The following is a 6000-nucleotide window of genomic DNA, read 5'->3' as shown; positions in this document are numbered from 1 at the left end:
AAATGTTGGGTATTCAGTGGAGAATAAGAGACGTTCCTCGTCCTCATAAAATGTTTAGTCTTACAGGGGATTAGGACAAGAGAAGGAAGCTCTCAGGACAGTGCAGTGGGGTAAGTATGGGATACTATTGGACACAAGGGAGAGGCACGTAATCCAGTCTTGGAGGCTTGAGAAAAGTGCTAGAGAAAGTGCTATGGAAGCCAGCCGACTCCTGAAGAATGAGTAGGGATAGTCAGGTAAAGAGGTGAGAGAGAGGGCTGGAGAGTGTTCTAGGCAGAGAAAAGAGCATGTATCAAGTAAAGAAAAAGTCTGTTCAGGCAAAGGACAAAAATTCCGTTTAGCATGTCTGGAGTGCAGTGTGAAGGGGGTTGAAACAGAAGGGCAGGTAGTAGCTGGAGAATTAATTAGGAGTCACACCACGAGGGATCTAAATGAGCTTTGCCAGGACTTTATTATAAAGCTATGGGAAGAAAGCCTTTGAGGAGTTGCAAGGCAGAGGGAAGAGGCCGTAGTAAAGAGTGAATTGGAGGGAGGCAAGGCTGGAAGCAGTTACATCAGGGGTTTGGGGATAGTGGCAATCTCAGACTCATATTGCCCTAAAAATCACCTATAAATATACCCATATGATATGAGGCAGAGCCTGGGGCTGCTTTGCTTAACCTTAGCTAATGGGAGATGCTTTCCAAGAAGATAATTACTGTGATGGAAAAGAGATACAAGATGCTTGCATTGTAATGGGGGGCTAGGGTATGGGAGGAAGCAAGGTGGAGGGACAGCCTCCAGGAAGGGCAAGCTTTAGTCGCTGGCTGGCGGTGGGGGGAGCCAAGATCGCAAAGCAACAAGTTAAAGTCTTTCTACAGTTTGCTTTGGGTAATGTGTGTGCTATTCGGTGCGTCTTTAGGACAGGGCCTGGATTCTGTGTGAAGAGGCTGAGTGCTGGGTGTGTGTTTGGTACTGGATGTTTGTGATGGGAAGTTCTCTTTGAGTCTCTGTTAATGTGCAAAACTCTGGAATGCAAACTGTACAAGTACATACCTGCAGTGGAAAGGGGTATGCGCGCAGTACATGCTGTGAGAGAGCACAGGCCTTTTTCTGGCCTGTGTTCACAAGACAGTCTCAAACAGCATAAACTACGGGTTCTGTTCAAACTTAGAGACTCTTTTGGTTCACTTTGCACCCAGCGGGAACTCACATATTTGTCAAATGAATGATTGTTCCTGTTTTATTAAAGTTCAATCGTTTTGGGGGGGGGGAATTTATAGGTTTGGTTACAAGCAGGAACTAGATGTTTTAAGAAAAATAAACTCACAGCCCAGCACCAACATCCATTTACAAAATCTGGCAGTTTACGTACTGTAATGGAGTTTATTCTAGTTGGAGTCCTACCTTGTGTAAAAAGCTTTCACTATTTCATTTTGTTCGACAAACATTTACTGAACACCTCAGCCACGTAGGCAGCACCGGGCTGTTGCTGCCGGAACTCATTTCCCTCTCCTCTGAGCCACCTTAGTCTGGGTGCTGCAATTAAAGCTTAATTATATGCTATCTTGTATTGTTCCTTAATTGTTGCATGTGCATGAATCCACTTCAACTAGGCTGTCTGTTCCTTGGGGGCAGGGACTATATTGCAAACTTCAGAAATAGGCGAGGAACTTAGCAAAGGTGAATATACAGTCAATAAACACCCGCTGTTTGAGAAAAAAGGGAAAAAACATGAAACTATTTGTAAACTGTAGTACTACATAACATATACGATACCTTAATAAGGGAACATACATTATTGTTAATTAACGAAAATATTCTTGTAATAATAAAATGTAAAATTCGAATCTGCATTTTCCTGTTAAAGAAAGGTTTTGTGGGGCGCCTGGGTGGCGCAGTCGGTTAAGCGTCCGACTTCAGCCAGGTCACGATCTCGCGGTCCGTGAGTTCGAGCCCCGCGTCGGGCTCTGGGCTGATGGCTCAGAGCCAGGAGCCTGTTTCCGATACTGTGTCTCCCTCTCTCTCTGCCCCTCCCCCGTTCATGCTCTGTCTCTCTCTGTCCCAAAAATAAATAAACGTTGAAAAAAAAATTTAAAAAAAAAAAAAAAAAAGAAAGGTTTTGTGCATTAATAGAATTGCTATGATCCTCACAGTGGCTTCATTCTGGCTCTTTTTAATGCAAAACCAGAATGTTTCCTTGAGGATGAGAGTCGAAAGGTGCAATCAGTCTTTGGTGAACTACTGGATAGCAGTATTATCCTAAGCAGGATTTCTCAACAGTGGCACTATTGACATTTGACACCAGGTAATTCTTTGTTGTGTGGGGCTGTCCTGTGTGTTGCAGGATGTTTAGCAGCATCATTGGCCTATACTAATTAGATGCTGGTAGCACTCCCCTCCTCCTACGTGTCCCCCACCCCCACCTCCGTTGTGTGCCGACATTGCTACCGTCTCCGGAGGGCAAAATCACCCCCAGTTGAGAACACATGTCCTATAGGAATTTTGTTCTATTTAGATATTTTTCTTTTTCTTTCCTTTTTTTTTTTTTTTAACATTTATTTATTTTTGAGACAGAGACAGAGCATGAAAGGGGGAGGGTCAGAGAGAGGGAGACACAGAATCTGAAACAGGCTCCGGACTCCGAGCTGTCAGCACAGAGCCCGACGCGGGGCCCGAACTCACGGACCACGAGATCATGACCTGAGCCGAAGTCGGCCGCTTAACCGACTGAGCCACCCAGGCGCCCCTATTTAGATATTTTTCTAATGTGACAAATGGTGGGAGAAAGGGGATGGGAAACTATTATTTATTGCCTACTTGATGTGGGCTAGGCACTACACCTATGTTTTCTATTTCATCTTACAGGTAGAGAAGCTGAGGTTCAGAGACATAAAAATCTGCTGAAGATCATAAAGATAAAGCAGGAAAGTCAGGATTGCAAACCAGTCTTGTCTGACTGCAAAGTTTAGTCCTTTCCAGCACACACCCCACTGCCTCTCTGCAAGAAAAACAGCATACCTCAAGTTGAAGAAGTGCAACAAGTATGTTCAAAAATATTTAAAACTTTTTGGGGGAGGGGAATTATATTGCTTCTATTCCTTAAACTTACTTGAATATAACTGTATATTGCCCATACCTATCGACACAGGGGCCCCTCACTACCGTTGTAACTCTGGTCTTATCTCTGAAAAACATAGAGCAACACAATGGAATAGCTTCAATTCTCCTTGTTACAAATTATACAAAAGCCAGAGCCTAACGGTGCCAAAAGCAACTGGTGTCGTTTACATAAGGGCTCGAGAGCTAATAGTTAACTTTCTCTCATTTAATTCCAGAAAGAGTAAATACCGCCTTACTTTACAACTACAAACGGGTAAAATCGAGTAAAATGTCATAAAATGGAGAAGAAAACATTAACCCAAAAGGAAAATGGAAAGGTTGGCTCCGACGCTCCCTCCCTCTCACGCTTTCGTTTGCGCTCCGGGCGGGTGCCGGCTGCGCGGCCTCGGACTCTATCGCCCCCGCCAAGCTCCCGTCCTTGGCGCCTCGAGCTTTCTGGCTTCCTTTCCCGCCCTGGGGCGAGCTCGGCCTCTCGCGGAGAAGCCCGTCCCGGAGCCAGGCCTGGAAAAACAACAGCAAGAAACTTTGGCTCGGTTTGCGGTTCAGTGAAACAAGGCAAACACTCAAGTTTGGTTCGGGGCTGCAGCCGCCGGTTCCGATTTTGGGGTGGGGGTGGGGGGAGGTGTCACAACTCGGTCAGGTTCAAGTGCGCATGTGCGCGTGGAGTCGCTCGGGCACTTATTGAGCGCCCACTGTCTACGAACCGCCGGGGGTGTGTATCCCCGGCGCGCTGTGGGTGTGCGGGGAGGGCGCGTGCGCGCGTGGCCGGCGGGGGCGCGCGGGCCGCGTGCACGCGCGCGGCGCCTGTGGCTGGGGAGGGGGGCGGGCGGGGGGGTGTGTCCCCGAGGCTCGCTCTTTCGCTCGCTGGCTGGCGCGCTCCTCCGCTCCCTTCCCGGGCGGGGAATCCGGGCCGGGTTGTGGCCGCGGCCGCGTACGTGAGCGCAGTGTCCCGGAGAGGGAGGGCAGGCCGGCCAGGTGGGCGCGAACGGAGCCTCGGCGGGCGGGCGGCCGGAGCGGAGCGGGGCGGTGGGCCGCGCCGGGTGGGCGGGCTGGGGCCGCGGCAGCTGCAGCCCCGAGCCAAGCCGAGCTGTCCGAGCGGGAGCTGCCCGGCCCGCGCTGCTGCTCGTGGCGGGGCGAGGTGAGCTGCGCGGGGACCTCGCGGCGCTGCAGACCGGGGACTGGGGCGGCCCGGGAACTTCCCACGCTCCGCGCGCCCGCGGGGGCCGGGCCGGCGGCCTGGGGGCCCGGGAGGCGGGCGCCGCCGGGGCAGCGGCCGGTCGGGGCGCGGGGGCGCTGCGGCAGTGCCAGTGCCCGCGCTGGCCGGGTGGGGGGTGGCCGCCCGCTCTCCCGTGCGCCGCCTTGTTTATCTCGCCCGCCGCGGGCGCTCGCAGAGGAACCCCCTCCCCAACTTTGAGCGGTTGTCCGGAGTCGCCTCTCCGACGGAGACTGAACTGCCCCCTCCCTGACCCTTTCCGGCTGGGCCGCCAGCCCAACCCTCCCGGCGCCTCGCGCGTTCCTGCCCACTCCACCGAGCGAGCGAGCGGGCGAGTGCCGGGCTGCGGGACGCGCGGCGCGACACACCCTCCACCTCGGGGGTTGCCCCCTTCCCTTTCTGGCCCCTTTTGTCCACCCCCACTTCCTTACATGCGGTTTAATCCTGCCTCTCCTCACCGGTGTCCCCTGGCCCTCCTTGGAACTGGCACTGTGGGCAAGTGGGGTGCTCGGGTGGGGGCCTGGGCTGGGAGTTTGTCATGTGCAAACAATTTCAAAGGCAGATTTTTCTTCCCTGTCTTGGAGTTCAGGGCTCAGCGCCTTCACTTTAGGAATGACTCAGAAATCTAAAGAAGCCCACCTGCCAGGCGGTGGGGGTGCCACCGCCTCCTTGATATCAGGCAGTCCTAGGCAGTTTTCGGGAGCTTTGGAACATTTCCACCAGGCAGGCGTTTTCATGATGTCAGGCCGCCAGGCGCAGGGTTACGTACAGGCCACCACTATCTTCTTTACACTCCTCTTTCTAGAAAAGTGTCTCTGGTGCAGTTTGCCTGAAAGTGAGTGATCAACAGGTATCGCAGGCTTTTGTGACGCCCTCCTAAGGTGTTGTGTAAACAGAGGTTCCAGGTCTCAAGGAACTTGAAACACAGGGGAACACGGGAATTAAGTTAAACTCCACAGGCACTTTTGAGGGGCTGCTGTGTTCTCAGCATTATGCCAGGCTCTCAGGGAACGATGATAAGAGGCACACAAGAAATCTAAGGCCTCAGAAATCCCATTGGTGGAAGTGATTTGAGAGCTCCAGTTCAAATTAATGTGCTATGGCTGCCTGAGGCACTGTAAATGCTGGGGTGGGAGGAGGAATATGGAAGGAAAGGTTACAGTTGGGGGATGGATTTATGGTACTAAGTCATGAAGTAAGTCAGCACTTGGAGAATAACTTGCTGGCCAAGGCCCAAAGGCAAGAGAGGGAGAAACTACAGGTGCCAGAGGTAGCAGAGGTACTGCCAGAGGAGAATAGGTCTGAACAGTTATTTCAGTGAGGGAGGATACAAAAGATACAGGAGAGGATTCCGTCCAGGACTTAGTCTCAGGGAGGAGACAGAAACACTTAAGCACGTGAAATAAGACCTCAAGATAAGGCACAATTAACTGTCGAAATGCAAGGTATAGGAGAGGTGCTGCTGGAGCTCAGAGAAGAGTGCTATGGGCAGGAATCACCAGGACTTCATTCCTGGAGGATGAGACCCTTGAGATGGGTCATGAGGTGTGATTGAACATGGCTTTCCTGAGAGACAGGAGGTGGGCTTGGCCAGACCAGGGAACGTTTCCTGAGCAGGAGATAAAGATGGAGAGGAACAATGGTTAGGATTGTGAAAGTCCTAGAAAGCCAGGCTGGGGAATTGC

The 6000-nt window shown here is 51.8% G+C and overlaps 1 protein-coding gene across 3 annotated transcripts in view; it reads left to right on the top strand.

Annotated features, from left to right (window-relative positions):
- The first annotated feature begins 4056 nt into the window (after positions 1 to 4056).
- ZNF395 (zinc finger protein 395) overlaps positions 4057 to 6000 on the top strand; it is a 44652-nt gene continuing 42708 nt past the window's right edge. The window contains exon 1 of one of the 3 annotated variants that reach the window (XM_047855912.1): positions 4057 to 4077. The gene's annotated coding sequence lies outside the window, so the exon portion shown is untranslated. The other 2 variants (XM_047855910.1, XM_047855911.1) reach the window with 2 other exon arrangements.

This window comes from Prionailurus viverrinus, chromosome B1 (genome assembly GCF_022837055.1).
Source record: "Prionailurus viverrinus isolate Anna chromosome B1, UM_Priviv_1.0, whole genome shotgun sequence".
NCBI lineage: Eukaryota > Metazoa > Chordata > Mammalia > Carnivora > Felidae > Prionailurus > Prionailurus viverrinus.
The sequence above is the reverse complement of the archived record's forward strand: the minus strand, read 5'-3'. Positions and strand labels throughout refer to the sequence as shown.